The sequence below is a fragment of the Mastacembelus armatus genome, chromosome 19 (assembly GCF_900324485.2).
Source record: "Mastacembelus armatus chromosome 19, fMasArm1.2, whole genome shotgun sequence".
In the NCBI taxonomy this organism is placed as follows: domain Eukaryota; kingdom Metazoa; phylum Chordata; class Actinopteri; order Synbranchiformes; family Mastacembelidae; genus Mastacembelus; species Mastacembelus armatus.
The window spans coordinates 17,186,969-17,203,318 of record NC_046651.1 but is presented as its reverse complement, the minus strand read 5'-3'; the positions used below and the strand labels follow the sequence as shown (position 1 = coordinate 17,203,318).

At 42.5% G+C, this 16,350-nt stretch overlaps 1 protein-coding gene across 2 annotated transcripts in view; it reads left to right on the top strand.

Annotated features, from left to right (window-relative positions):
- The window catches only part of thrab (thyroid hormone receptor alpha b), a 101,943-nt gene that overhangs the window by 27,256 nt on the left and 58,337 nt on the right, over positions 1-16,350 (top strand). For both annotated transcript variants that reach the window (XM_026314801.2, XM_026314802.2), the window contains exon 2: positions 14,122-14,200. The gene's annotated coding sequence lies outside the window, so the exon portion shown is untranslated. The remainder of the gene's footprint in view (positions 1-14,121; positions 14,201-16,350) is intronic.

The following is a 16,350-nucleotide window of genomic DNA, read 5'->3' as shown; positions in this document are numbered from 1 at the left end:
GAGCAGATGTGTTGTCTTGCATGTCTGCAGCCAAGCCAGCTCCTTCACATCTCACCAGCTCTCACTGTCATGTTGGAAAGTAGAAACTAATATTATGCATGCCTTTCCTGTGTTATGGCAGCGCAGAATGGCACCATGCCGGTACCTGTAAACACTTAGACTACAGTCTGGTCATTCTGTTTCCAGTCACATTTAAAAATAACATGATCAGAAATAATCCTCATGGGCCAAAATGTCAAAAAAGGCAAAAACACTAAGCTTATAATTACCATATTTATATTGGGACTGTTTTCTAGCAATACACATGGTTTTTTATGACTGCATTAATTTAGTGTTACTTAAAAGGATAAACAGTGGAGTTAAAAAGGGTTAAGTGTGTGCGTGGCTCGAAGGCCTTTGGGCATTACCAATTTTCTGTCAAGGCACATGCTTTGTTTCAGTGAAGTCATTCTGTCCTAATCCATCCATCATCTCCCCCTGTTCCCAGTTAATTTACAGTGAATGTAAATCCAAGTGTGTTTATTCAGCCTAAGCCCATTGCCCCCAGACCTTAGCTAATTTGTTTTAGCAAATGCATTTTTTCCGTTATTACATTAGAGGTTTGGTTTGAGTGGTCTATAGTTCAGTTGTTCGATAAGGCTGCTTATAGTAGGGTGTTTATTTCTAGGAAATACATGCGAAGCTTGTCTGAACCACCATCTCCAGCTTATTCCGCTTTTATAATAGATCTGGTGTTGTGCTCGTGAGGCCGTTTCCCCAGTTAGAGAAACGACTGACAGATTAGAGCATATGAAACATATGACCCTGTCTCTCCATCAGAACTTGGCACACATGAACATGATGTCAGGCTGAATGAATGAAGGCATTCAAAGCTGCCCGATCATACTAAAAAATCGCAGAGTGAAACTCGTTTGTTCATTTTAGCACATTAGGTGTGGCTGTAAGCTTGGGGAGATGGTGACTGTGGAGATAACAAACGACCGTAGCTACATCGATGAAAAATAATGTGTGGACGAGACTGACACATCTGTAAATGTTGCAACAGGATTAAATAACAAATCTTAAAGTGGCATATTAACCATCATAAAGATCATAGAAGGAACTCAGCTACAAGTCATTGCTTCCCTTTCTCAGGCGCTACTGAATTTTTTTTAATGCCAAAACAAAACAAATACTATAACCCCCATTTCAACCAGACGTTGGCTAACATGAACAAAATGTCAGCCTGAATAAATAAAGTGGAAGGAAAAGGCAATTCAGCCTTATAATCAGGCTACACAAAGGCCTCTTACACTGCAGTGGAAGCTGTTGCATCAGGCAGTTAGAAACCTTTTAGTGGTTCTGCAACCTTACAGTTTAGCAGTAACGTGTTCATGCCAACTACCACAGAATGTTGTCCAGGGCTGTTGTGGTTGTTGACAGTCTCTGACATCTGAAATTCTTTGGAAAACATGACCATGGGCCATGACTCGCTGTAACATTCTTCAGTTTGCAACTGCTGTATATAATTATTTGATATCTTCAAACGAATAGATCAGATTTGTTATAGCTGTAGAGGTCTTGTCAGGAACTGCGTGTCAGACGTGAGGTTGCCGTGAAAAATGCAGTCTCGTATGTCCAAAGGGCAAAATCGGCAGGTATCCTGATTAAAGGTTCGTGCAAAATGCTTTCACCTTCTGACAGATTTGATCTCAGATCTTAAAACTTTCTCTCTCTTCTCTCTCTCAAAAGGGCAGCACATAGTTCCTCCACAAGGACTGTCCTTCTGTAGGAGATACCTGATCCAGCCATAGTAGCTCTTATGTTGAGCCATTTAATTATGTACTGTGGTAATGGCATCATGTTTTGTATAAAGGGACAGATCCATAGTGGTTGCTGAGCTTTTTTTTTTTTTTTTAGGTTTGGCTCAGATGGTGTGAGAGCACACAGTGGGATGGTGTGTTATGATGTTATCATAGGCCAGCAGTAAAAAAAAAAAAAAAGAAAAGAAATGATGTGACCCACTGGGTTCACAGAGCTCAACTGTAAAATATTAGACCCATCATGGTAGAGTGCCCACATCTAAACTGGGTAATAATTAAAAACCGATGACTGTGTGACAGCACTTATCCACAGGCTCATGGAAACATGGCTGAAGAAATGCAGGTGTAGAGTAGTCAGTGATGCATCTCTGCAGGATGTTGCTGGTTAACTGCTGATCTACCTTCATTATTACTGTGCATGACACTGTGCAGTGTCTGTGCTGTGGCTGTTGTTGCTCTGGTTTTGGAAAAGCAACATGTACAGGAGCACAAAATTTGGCGGCGCGATGGGACAGTGTGTGAGGCTGCCAGTAGCTGCGCTTTTTCCTGCTGCCTGTCAGACGACCGTCTGTTCCCTCTCCAGACCTTTACTCTAATGTTGTTGTGCTTATCTGGCGAGGAGGAGAGGAGGGAGGAGGAGAGGAGGAGAGGTGGGAATTAGCTTGAACTTATGACAGTCAGTCCAGATCAGCCTGCAAACTTTGGCTGCTGTGTATTCATCAAGCTGCTGCTTAGCTCCTGAGTGTGTCCTCAGCAGCTGTAGCCACTGGGTAATGGGAAGATATTACTGCACTTTATTTACTACAGAGTTTATTTACTGAACTGGATTTTGATTCCTTCCAGCATTTAATATAAACTCAGTTGCTGAAGCTGCTGTTTTTAAATGTCACAGAAACTACTTGATGGTCTAATCTCAAATGATTGTGCTTCCCCTCGTCTAACCCAAGGTTCAGAAACTTTAACGTAAGTCAACTTATGTTAAACAAGAAATCTACTATATGCCTCAAGTTTGTATATTTCTGTCCAATAGTGTATTACAGGGAGTTACTAAATGAGTAAATGATTTCCTACAAAGCCTGTTAAATATTGTCTAAATATGAAAAGGCAGAATCGTGGCATATTTCAAAAATGACCTTGTCCAAAATAAACTTCGATTATGAATCTGACCAGAAGTATGACAGTAGGTTTGCTACTGATGCTAAGGTGCTAAGACACATTTTGCAGCCACAGTCATGAGGACCAGGCCTGGCTTCATCTTCTTCTTGTTTGAAGGCTGCTGTTCTGGTGTTGGCTGACTTTATGTTGTGCGGTGTGTGCAGTTTGTTAGTGCTGAGGTGAGAGGTGCCCTGACCTCATCCACACAAGAAGAGGTGCTGCAGGAGGCAGGAGGCAGGAGGCCACTGACTACAGGGTTAAAGGTCTTCCCTCTTTTTCTGCTACAATGTGTGATGAATGTTAAGTTTATTAAAATATTCTTATATCGCACCCTCCACTGCAGCTCAGTGCAGCAACTATAACGCAAACAGGGAATAAATATGTTTTTGTATGGCGTGTGTGTCATGCAGAAATAAGGGTACAGTATATGCAGTGTTGTAGCGGGGAAGGGGTTGGTACATAGAAGTTTGACATGTTAAAACAGCCCAACATCACAAATGAATACATCAATTAATTTGTGCAAAAACCATAACATGCTGTGCACCTTTGGACAGAGCTAGGACAAGCTAACAAGTGCAGTAGAGCCATGTTAGAACATAGCAAACCTCAAGAATGCTTTTCTCTTTAGCTACAGGTAACCAGAAAGCAACATGAAAACAAGACCCTGTGCCTCACTTTTCCTCTGTAACAGTGTCTTGGCTTTGAGTCATCTTTTTCTGTTTGTTTCTGTTCTGTTGCGGTTTCTCACTTTTACTTTCTCCCCCCTTATCATCGTGTTACACTTTGACACATTTGAACTTTTTTTTTTGTTGATGTTGTTGTTGCTCGTTGACACTTTAAGTTTAATCTCCTGCTTTCCTTCCTGTGTAGATACCTCTGTATATTTGAATATATATGTATGCAAAACCTCAGAGAGAGACGTCTCACATTACACTCACATTACAGACCACCGTTTGATTTCATGTTGAGAAATGGAAAGTCCGCACAGGAAATCAATGAGTAATAAGAGAAAAACACAGATAAAGACACATGCATGTACATGTAGTTGGAGGCTTCAGAAGGTTTTATGAGGTAGGTGTATGTGCACGACTCTCCACTTTCAGGACTGGTGTCGATGTGATCGTTAACTACGCTTGTTATCTCTTTAAAAAAAACAAGTAACTATAGAACAGAGCAGACGATCAGTGGCAGCTTTTGTTTGGGGCAAACATATTTTTAGCCCCCTGACCTTGTTGGTATCTAATGTAATCTTAAATTGAAGACTGATTTGATGTTTGAATGCGTGAGATTTATTAATGTAACTGTAGTTTGTGGCCGTGACCTGAAAAATACATGTTCACATGCCTTAAGGATTGTTTTTAAGGTTAGTCAAGGTTTGGCAGTAGTGTTTAGTCTGAGGACATGAACCAAACACATGAAACAAGTGGTGGTGAACTTATGGAATCAACTGTCTGAAATCTTCTGGCCACAGTGGGAATGAGTCTGTACTGTGCCCTGTCTGGTCCTGTCAGTGGGAATTAAATGTAAATCTGTGACAGTTTGTCAGCTTGTTTCAGCCGCCCTCCCCTCATCTCCTCCTGAGTGTCAGCTGGATACAGAACACAACAAGAGACTGTCCCTCAGTCTCAGAGTGTCTGACAGCATAACAGAGATTTTCACAATAGGAATGTTTCCAGCTCTTACTGTGGTTGTGAGTGAACTGTCTGCAGTAGCGTTAGGACAAGTCTGTGTTGCTGTATAGAGTGACATGTTTTCTTGCAGTACTTTACCAATACACTTAAAGTGCAAAACAGTCTTGCGATACTGAAGCAGACATGTTTTCTTCGTTTGTTACAGACATTTAGACTCATAACTGCTCTATTTTCTGTCAGGTACACATATAACTGTTTAATGGCTACTTGACCTTTTATTGATGAGCTCATAATGCTCTGTGTGTGTGTTCAGACTCTGTTTGTGTGTATTTTGGATTATGGTTTCCTCTCAGCTGCTTCATCTGTCTGTGAACACACTGTGCAGTACATTAAGGCGATACACACTATAACTGGTTCCTGCTTTTACAATGAGCTTGCCATTGTACTGTAAGAGGATGTTTATCTTTCCAGCTACACGCACATCCTTGCAGAGGATCCGTAGCTGTGTTGTGGTACCATCATAAGCAAAATATGACAGTATTGCATCACGAGTTAATACTTGGATTCCAGTTCCTAGCGTTCGTAGGCATGCAGACACATTGAACCCAGGTGGAGAGACTGCAGCTCTGACGTTACAGCCCTCAGTGTTAATTCCATAGCAACAGCACAGCAAACAGTGTTAGGATCCGTGCGTGTGTCTGCACCTCTTTTTATTTGTGCAGTCACGGAGAGGAAAATTTCAATTTAAAACCAAAGAAGCGACTGGATGGTCAAAATGGTTGCAGATGGGACAGAGTCAGATACAGACTCATAGATAACAAACCCATAGCCACATGTGACACCATGTGGTGAGTCACATGGTTTCTGTTTTGTGTGGCAGCTTTAGCGTATGATCTCAACGGTTAATTCCTAATTGTCTCTTACTGTGCAATAAAACCACAGTTTTATGGGGAGTTGATAAATAGGCAGTAGCATTGTGAAAGACTGCATACATGTGTTGCGTCCACAGCTCTGTTTCAAAGGTTAGATAGACTGATGAATTTACAGCCTGTAAAGTTTTAATGGTTAAACTCATCATGTGGTGGAATCTGCATCATCAGCCAGCTCCTTGTTTGTGGTGACCTCTCATCACCTATATGCAGAAGACACTAAGTGAAGAACCTGTGGCCCTCGCAGTGTGCAGGGTTATGCTAATAACATGCCTGCACAAAGGAACTGTCTGCTTTAATCACAGAAGAGTCTTGTGCTCTTGGCTGGTGCTCCCGTTTTTCTTTCTTTGATACTCCTTCCTTTTCTTCAGCACAGCTCCTTCCCTTTTTCACTGTCCCCCCTAATGTGGGCCCTTTGATTTCCCCTCCCATGCGTCGTGAGGAGAGGTGGACTAATCCTCTGAATCAAATGTGTCGCCCACTCAGAGCAGGAATGAATAGGCCCTAGATTACCACTGGACACTAATCGCATTTAGCCTCCACGATGATAGCTTCTGTTCTGGGCTGGGCTCTGAGGCCAGGGTGATTTAATGCATGTCTTAGGCTTTGGTAGGGCCCAGCTGTTGTCATGCACCTGTTGAGCTTCTTCCTTCCTGGACTGTGCTCGCTGTGGAATCACAAACAAACGCATGGGTTGCACAGATCGAGAGGAATTACAATTATTTCTGAAGTCATTACACACACCTACTTACAAGTACCGTCTGTGCGTGTAGTGTGAAAACATCCACACGCACATTGCAAGAGTAAACATGTGGCGAGCCTCTTTCCAGCTGAGCTGCTGACAGCCGAACGCTCAGCCCCGCTGGATGGCAGAAGAGGAGGCTGTACCAGCATTTGGTTCAAAAGTGGTCCTGTCAACTTTACTGAATGTCAGCACCAGAGCTGATGCTCCAGCCAACAGACGCAGGTTTCTCTACCTGCACTCAGGCATTGCTTGGCCTATGGTTTCCTGCACTGGTTTGTGGTTTGGTCATTTCGTCACCTATTTGGTAGAATTTGCCACACTGTTGCTGTTGACTTTGTGTAAAGTCATTCAGCTAAAACAAAAGTGCAGTGAAGTGACTGACGAAGTGTGAGTTGACTTGAGGTCTGATGCACCGTATCATCGATTTTTAGGGGCCAGCCCTACTGAGGATAAGCAATAACAAAAATGCAGACCATAAATTGCCTGTATGTCTGAAATATCTTATATTATTAAAACATTTCAGTTTAAGTTTGGAGACAGATTTTGTTTCCCAGGAAAAAAACTGAATTGTTCTGGTCCTTGACTAAAATTACCATCACGCCTGAAATGGTGAATTAAAATCACTGCAGCTTTGTAATGAGGATAAACCGACTCTCTAGACTCTATAGGCAGGGCAAGATTGCTTTAAATGCAAATTTCACATAAAAAGCTATTTAAAGTGCAACATATGTAGATGGTAAATCTGTGCTAAAACACCACCAGATGTTTCAGATATATTACTTTATGGATCTGCAATACATTTGGGACGCATAGTGATGTCCTAGTTATCTCTGGGACCTCGTAGTATTGAATCTTAGTTAAATGGGCATCTTTAATGCCTGTCTAGCTCTGCTGGTGTTTGATGAGATGTGACTGGCAGCGTTGTGGGTATCATGGTATTTCTTCAGAGGTTAAGGAATCCAGGCAAAGAAAGTGAATGGAGATGACTGCACATTCCTATTAAACCTGTTCTCCCCTCATTTCTTTAAGGAAGCCCCAAGTCTGTGAGAGATTTATACCAACACAATTTAAAATCCCGTTACATCAGACACTTAAATAAGTCATGTTTTAAGGTGATAAACTTTATTAATCCCCAAGGAGAAATATTATGTATTTATAGTAAGAAATAAATGGTTTTACTTACACATATTGCATATGGCATCTATTGCACCCAGACAAAATGCTTTAACATATTTTAGTACAAACTTTGCATTTACACCAGACTCTCTTATATCCTTATACAGATTTCGGGTGCTTCCTTGCTCTTTCCAAACTGTTCGTGTCCCTTGCTCTTTTTATCAACACATATTTCATGCAAATACAGTGTCAAGGGCATGAGAGCAAAGCCATTTTCAGCCTCCAGCAGTAAATTTTCATTTTGACAAGCCCTGCAGCATTGTCTTCTCCCTGTTTGCAATGACCTCCTCACCCCCTCCCTCTTCGATCTCCTTGAACCATCCAGCTATGCAGCCCCTAAACAAGGCCTGGGTCTTTCAGCCTCAGTCTTTCTATCGTCTTCATCTCTCTGTATTGCTATCCTCCTCCTCATCTCGCATTGGTAATCTTCTTCCTGAGTGCTGTGCGTTTTATGGCTGCTCGTATAGTGAAGCCATTCTTTTACTGGGGAAAAACGACTGCCCTTGAACTGATATTGTGAACATGCTGTCATCCCCCTGGCCAACTCCCTCCCTCTCTAACCCCAACCTGAATAGACTGACACACAGATGGCCTGAAGGACATATACTGTACTCGTGTGTGTGTGTGTGTGTGTGTGTGTGTGTGTGTGTGTGTGTGAAGAAAAGGTTTTATCCACAGTTACACTCAGTGTGCTTGGCTTGAATTGATTCCTGATGTTTAATGCTGTATCTCAAGCTTTACAGGCACAGTAAAATAATGTATTCAAAGCCAGAACATTTTTTTTTGAAGTGCATGAAACAGCTAAAATAGCATGAAGGCACATTTTTTGTCCCTAAATTAGCTCCAGATCAGTTCCAGATGTGCAATACATATTTCTCAAAAGAAATGTTTACGTGCATGTACTGCTGCCATGCAAAGAACATAATGGTGTGCTTTTAGGATGATGAGTTGGCAGCTTAGTGGGCAATCCAAACTAAAGCAGTGTAATTCAACGGTGCTGCAATAAAAGTTCCTTTCACTAAGGTAAAGCTTCAGCTTTTTCTTCAGAAATGTTTCAGAATGATTATCTAGAGGTTTTCTAAAATTAGTTTTAGCTTGATGTGCCTAATAAATTTCCACCTCAGTGAAATGCTTTACGTTTGCACAAACAGATATTTTGATTACGGCTCTTTACGGGAAAATATCAAATTAGATCACTGTGTTTTCTGCTGTATCTGATCAAATCTGCTGAATAGAAAGAAGCAGTCAGTCTTGCTTTAAAGTGATTTTGTTTATTGGCTTCACAAAGTTGTGTCAAGGCAGGATTATCAATGTGACGTGTGTGTTTACACAGTTGGTTCTTATTGCTGGTGCTTCAGTTCAATTTGTAATTCATTCGGTGGTTACTGTTAGCTGTAAAGAATATTTTGGGCCGTTATTTGAAAAGTGTCCTGTAGATTTGGCAGTATCAGGGTTTTGTTCTATCCTTGGGGAGGTATTGAACCGTGAGAGGTTCTAGTTGTAAAACTGGGTAAACAATAAATCCTCCTTTTTGGCCTCAACGTGACACTGGGATGATGATTTAATGCCATTTTCTGAAACCAGTCATTCTCCAAGTTATTGATGAAACCAGTAGAGATCCATGTGTCATACAGTGCACTCTCTGACTCTTACTGTCTTACAACACTTGCTTTCACTCTTCCAGATCCGTGCTACCTTAGGCTGCTGGCACTGGTGATGCTGAAGTGCTTCAAAGTATTTTCCCTCTATGTCATTGGTTCGTGCAGGTTGTTTCGTCTTCCCACAAACTAGTTCATAAAGGGTTTTTGGATGCTGGGTTTAATTTGCTGCTTGTTTTGACTAAGTGAGATGGGTCAGAGTTAAGTGCCAGGGGAGGAAGGATAGTGGTAAGGTAGTGGTGAGTGGGATTAGGGAATTAAGTGCCACTAAGGAGCTCTGTTTTCATGTGAACTTGGCAAAGCCATTGACAGGGGATCTGCTTTCTACCAAGCTGCTGACTGGTTTGGCGCCCTTTCTCACAGACGAGCCCAGAGACTCTCCATGATGCAGCATACTGATGAAGCATGGATGAGTGGGATGCTGGCTAACGTTTTTAGAGATGTTACTTGAGTTCTCCCTGCCCAGGCTGAATAATGGCTTGATCTGTCCATCCATCCCTCCATCCATCCATTCATTCATTCATTCAGACCTCTCTCCCCAGACACCTTCTCTAGCTCTAGCTCTAGAATGCCAAGACAATCCCAGGCCAGGCAGGAGATATTATCCCTCCAGCATCTCCTCGGTCTTCCCCGAGGCCTCATCCTGGTGGACATGCCTGGAACACCTCTCCAGAGAAGGGCCCAAGGGGCATCCGAGACAAATGCTCAAACCACCTTAATTGGCTGCTCTATGCCGAGCCCCTCACCCCTTCTCTAAGGGCGTGCCCAGCCACCCTGCAGAAGAAACTCATTTCTGCCGCTTGTAGATCTGATTCTTTCGGTCACGACCCAGAGCTTGTGATCATAGCTGAGGGTAGGAACCTTCACCTATGGCTTGATCTATAACACTGTGTTTTTAACAGAGAACCTCCGAGTATTTCTGGAGACATCTGATCCACCTAAAGCTGCCTGGCAATTTTACATTTGGTTACAATGTCTTCTGCAGAAACTGCAGGTGTAATTAGGGCCTTTGTATGTTAACATGACACTTGCCCCCCCCCTGGGAGCCAGAGCTGTTGACTTGCTGTGTTTAGCCTTGGTCTGCATTGTCAGAAGGTTTTCTTCCTAGAGGCAGAAAAGTGAGGCACAGTCTGATCTTTCCCATCTACAATCATTTATACTCCTGACAGGCCAGCGAATTACCCACAGCCTCCCAGTTCAAAGCCTTACATTTACCACCAGAGAGGGGGGTGTAGTGGTGAACTTGAGGCCCACTGATAGAATTTACCCCTCAAGATGTTTTGAATTGAATGTCCTCTGAAGTGGGAAGGCTTTTTCTGTTTCTGTTTTAGAATTCCTCAAGTCCACAGAGGGTGTTTTATCTGGTGAGATCATATTTTGGTGCTGCTTTCACGTTGGCATTTTTAGACATTTGCAGGAAGCAGTACGAAGCACATACCTTACAAAAAAACCCTCTCTCTTGCAGCATGCATCAGAGACTTCAAATTTAAACTTTCAAGTTTCCGCAAGCCTTTTTATTGTGATGGCTCTGTTGCTGCTGTAGTGTGAAGAAACAGCTCGGCTTTCTCTGATTGTTTTCACTGTTGGACTGATAAACTGTAGTGCAAACACTCCATCTCTTAACAGCCTCTGAAATCCTTAAATGACATCTCTTTACTTGCTTCAAGGACAGCATGTGATCAGATTGTAAACATCATAAACTGTATTCAGAAAGCAGGTTTCACAGTCTGCTTCTGAACATGCAAAGATGTTAATGATGGGACCTGGAGGGCAGGCGTGGAGAGAGAGGCATCAAATATTCGGTCATGGCGAGCACAAGACCTAACGTCTGATGAATCTTTTCAAAGCCTCCCCTTTTTGCTTTTTCTGGAGTACTTCCAGGCTGGTCAGGCTAATTTAAAGCTACCAGGTATTTAGATATTCCTGTTCCTGAAGCTCCTGTATGATGTTGTGCTTTCAGGTCTACTTGAAAAGCCTAATGTAGTTCAGCATCTGTGATGTTTCTAACTGCCATCATTTTGTGGTTTGGCTTTTGATGAGTCGAAAACAATGTCTTTGTTTGTTTAAGTCCTACACTTCTAAATCAGCATTTAGCAACAGCACATATTCTTAACCAAATACTGGACCAGTATTTTCTCCTCAGATAACATCTTCATTGTCTTTTCACTGAAACATAAAACCTCCTTATTCTTTCCCACAGTCACCCACAGTGTGTTAGACTCAGCCTTGCACTTTGCTAAGCATTTGCTCAGCGGTATTGATAATGAGTCCCTTTCTTTCATGTTTGTGACCTCGCGACCTCATCTTGTTTATCTGTGAAACGTTTGATCGCTTTGTTGAAAGGAAATAGGAAGTTGCCTGTTTACAGCTTGCTCCGCCGTCGCTTTATTGTTGATGCGTCTGCACCTTCTAAGCCAACGTGAAGCATCAGCGTCGAGGCAGCTCATCTTTAGAAATCATGTTTGTGTTGCTTGGATATTTTTGTTCGCTCAGGTTAAAGTTGTGCCGACCACATGATTCATACCACTGACTTAGAACCAATTTATATACTATACAGTGTTTTTTGGCGTTACAGCAGGATTGTCTTAGATACACCATAAGTTAGCTATGCAGGCAGTGTAAATATAGCACAAGCATGTTATCACGTACCACACTCACGCTACTGAAATCCAGCTTGACACAGGACACCCATCAGCATGTACACAAGGCCAGCAAAGTTTCACACGGACTGTACAAGACACACACTCCAGACAGCTGTGCTCACTTTTTCTTCTGAAAGGCTAGTGCTTCATAGATGTAGGGCACAGCTCAAGCTGTTTCCTCCTAAATGTACTGTGAAAGCTGCATTACAGTACATAATGGTACTCCCACACACACCTGTACGATAGAAAAAATGGTCCAAATCAAAACGTCCTGTCGTGAGTCATTAAGCTTAAGCTGCTGAAGAAGCAAGATGGGCCGTATTTGTGATGAGTGCTGGTTAGACATCGAACCAACCCTCATGTCTCCAGGCAGAATAGTTAGTTTTGGATGTCAGTCACTGCCCCGCAATTCAGTGTAAATACCAATTGGATTATTCATACTGGGTTCTGACAAGCCAGTGCTGGTTAACCACCTGTTAACCAGCACAGTATGTGGACTGAGACGTTCATTCACATTCACTTTTATTCTCTCTTTTCACAGCACCCAAATTATTTTATTAGTTAGTTTTAGCCCCAGCAGGATGGGATCATAGGACGGCTTCTCTGTTCAGCGTCCTCATTGTTTGCTCAGTTCTCTCCACAGTGAGCTACCTCGCTCCTTCTGCCCCGTCTTTTTTTTGCCTACGCAGGCCAGCAGGGGAAGAGCCCTCCAGCTAATTAGAGACTTGCCAGTGGAATTTCACTGCAACAAAGGGAGCTGTTCATGTCGGCGATCGCGTTGCTCAGAGGAGTTAGCAGAAAATAGAGAGACTTCACTTTGAAGCTCGTCTCCTTCCAAAGACACCTAGAGCTCAACTCAATGCAGCGCTGCTGTGCCCTCAGCGGCCCCTCCCCTCGCTTCTGTTTTGCCATCTATCATCTTGTGTTGCTTTGCAGAGTGGGAGGATAGATTTGCCTTGGCCCCAGTCACAGACTGTCAGCATAGGACCTAAATAGTTGACCTCCCGTTTTAACATGTTGTCTTCAGTGACTTGATCCGGTGTCTCTGTGGCATATCTGACCTATCATACTCCTGTAAAGCACTTTTTATTTCAAACCATTTTTTATTTTACTGCCTCACTACAGCTGTAAACCCAGAGATCTGATGTGGACACTCACTGTGTGACCTTCGGCCTCATCTGTTGGCACAATTAGTCACGTTTAGAGCTCTTACGCTACACATCTCCATCCATCTCCGCAGCATTTCTACACGAGAATTAATTCGTTATATCCAGGCAGAGGGGAATTCCCCTAAAATGACATCTGCAGCACAGCCCACCCCAACATGTGTACACCCAGAGTGGACAGTACGGATATGAATGTAGAAATAACTCAGTTTTCTTGGTTATATTACCACCAGAGTTATGTTTTTCATATATTGTATTGCTTATATATATTTATGAGGCTTTATATGTTATTACACTGCTTTTCTGACACATTAATTGTTCTTGAAAGGAAAATCTGACCTCCTTGCTGTGAATAATCTGGGCACATAGTGCTGAGTTTTAAAGGAGCTGCTCCACATGTCAGGAAAAACACTTTTGTTTCTTGCCAAAAATAAGATGAGACCGTAAGATCACTCTCACGTGTCAGTTAAATATGCGGCAGCAGAGGAACACAGGTAGCCCTGCTCTGTCAAATGGTTTTACAAAATTTCCACCGGCACATCTACAGCTCTCTAGTTAACACTTTGTGTTCCTGTCACCTCACCTGTGTGTGTCAAAAACGGGAGAAGCTTATACTTCATTAGTTAAGATATCCAGCTGTTTCACTCCTGGAAAACAGTGACATTTTTAACAATTTTTAGTGCATCAGTCACTCAGACCCTACTGCTGGCAGAGGTCTGGATCACGCATGCTAACATCTGCCTGATGTCAGTCAGCCGATGTCTTCAGTTCCAAGCTGCAGGAGGGTGTCTCTGCACCCATTATAGCATGACTGTGGCACAGAGTCATAGATAAATATTTGGCTGTCATGTCTGTCTCTGAGGTAAACAGGCCACAGTTAGGTTTTCACAGGAGGAGATGGTGCAGAGAGGACAGAGAGAAGAAACAGATGGGAAGACAGAGAGAAAGAGGAAAAGAAGTGTGGGCAGTAAAGAAAAAACAGACCATATTGGTCTTCAAAATAAGAGAAAGAAAGAAAGAAAGAGAAGTAAGCAGGAGGACAGAGGATTTCGGGGTGGTGGGATGTGTGTTGTTGCTAGCCTTTTGTAATGTATGGCCTTGTTTGTTTTCTATATGTTGTATTCCTCTCCTCCTCCTCCTCCTCTTCCTCCCTCTGCCCTCCACTCTCCATCTCAGCTGTGCACCCACCCTTAACAATCCTCTTTTATTTCTTCCAGGACGGAGGAAAGGCGAACCACACAATGCAGGAGGCCTGAGGAAATCATTAACTGCACACATACACGTGCAGCATGACTGGTAGGTTGGGCACTGCCTACCAAAGTGTTTCACTCATTGTTCTTTATCTGTATCTCTTCTTCTGTCTTGTGCGGTTGTGCACAGCGATCTGTCACATGTGCTGACTAATTAGCCTGCCGTCCAGTCGCAGTCCTGTAGTTTTTAGCCTGTAAACCTCCGTGACTCTCACTGAGAAATTACAGGTGTCACAAGGGTTTAATTTCCACTAGTGATGGAGCGACACGTTCCCCTCACATTTAAAGTTACAGTTTAATTTACTCAGATTCTTTTAAAAGACTCTCGTCTCATTTGGACATGTCTCTAATTTGTGGGTTTACGTATAGAATAACAGGAGCCAGACTGTTTTGGCACATTTCGAGTGCTGATTGTGTATTTTGGACTTTCCACTGTTCCTGATCTTTTATTCAATAGCGGAACATGTGTCTGGATTAGTGTTGGATTGGAGGCTCTGTAATTAGACATTTTTCTGTTTTTTCTTTTTTGTTAATTTGTCAGAGGAAAGGTCACACTAGAGCTCTGTTTGAATAACAGAGACTTGAGGTTGCAGTTTATGTTGGTTGGACTGTACGTTGCTTTCATGTGATTGCTGGAGTGATGATATCATATCTCAGTCTTGAATTCAAATAATTTGGCTTTGCTGTAAATCACTTTAAACAATTACCTTTGCTTAGTATCTGAAATAGTCCTCTCCTCTGCACTCCTCGCCTCTCCCTGTACAGCTGGAGAAAAAGTGGAAGCGCATAATTGTGGTTTAATCCTGCTCTAAATCCCTGCAGCATTAGGAAGCAGCATTAGGAAGCAGCATTAGGAAGCAGCAGAGGCAGAGAATGCATAGCAGCACGAGCAGAATGAGGCAGAATATCCCCAGAGTTGTTTGGACAGATGTTTCTTAAGGAAGGCTTAAATGGCAAAACACTCACAGAGGACCAAAGGGGACTGGACTCCATGTCAGGTTGAAGTGCTGATGGCTGAACTGGACACAGGTGATAGTAAACTGAGTCTATGTCAATACTGATCTCAAGGTAATTCAGTGCAACATGTGCTCAGGTTTAGTTGAAGCCCCCTATCATGCAGCGGTGGTTGAAGAAAGGTTAGTGCACTGGGTTGACCTGATCAAAAAGTAAATGTTTTTGTTATTGGTTTGTAATCAGTATCATATTTTACACCTTTACACCAAATGAATTCATTTTGCACCTTTTCTAGACAAACTAAATTTCTACATAATTAGACCTTTTCCTTCATATCAAATATTTTTCTCATTATCAACATTGCACCTATCCTGAAAAAAGAAAATATAGTAGTAGATGTTTTCAGAGGCAGGTGATGTACAAAAACACAACCTGAGAGTTTTGTAGTATAATTTAATGTGTCTTTGGACAAAACCACAGTAAGATTTAGTCAGTGTGCTAGAAATACTGTGTCCAGATTATGTCTACATGTTTAAGGTATAGAATATTTAGTATCTGCAGCTGAAAATGCAACTCGACACTTTCTGTCAGGGATGAGTGTATCTTCTGTATCATCAAGTAAAGTGAGAAGCTGGGTGATTTATGAAGCTTGTAACTGCTGTGAAACATGCCCTCTTGTCTCTAGCACTGACAAAATCTCCTTCTTAGACGAAGTGAGATTTTTCCTCGGTGTTTGTCAATGAGGAAAGAAAATCATGAGGGGGATATTTTAGAAGGTGTTTTTAACCCCAGGAAGCAAGTCTTTCGGAGTGGGGGTTAGGGCGGTGCAGACACTGGGCTCACACTTTCAGGTTGAAGGGTTGATGGGGGTGAGTGTGTGTGCAGGGGTGTACTGAGCTCATATATGCAGCTGTGGGTTCATGTGAATGTGTGTCTGTTGGTGATCGTGTGTGTGTTTAAGCAGGCGAGGAGGTGGGATCAGTCTCCCATCACTGGGCTACAGGCAAGCATTCTTAACACTTCATAAATCTCACCTGGTGCTACAGGCTGCTGCTACAGCACACACACACACACACACACACACACACACACACACGTGCAAAATGTGTAGCATGCACATTTTTAGTGGGTGCTGTATGCAGCCGTGTGTATGTGTAGTCTGTTTAATTGCACTTACACTGTAAAGTAAGAGCCTGTGAGTCGGTCATGTCAGCAGCAGTGGTGAAATTGTAAAAATAAAGT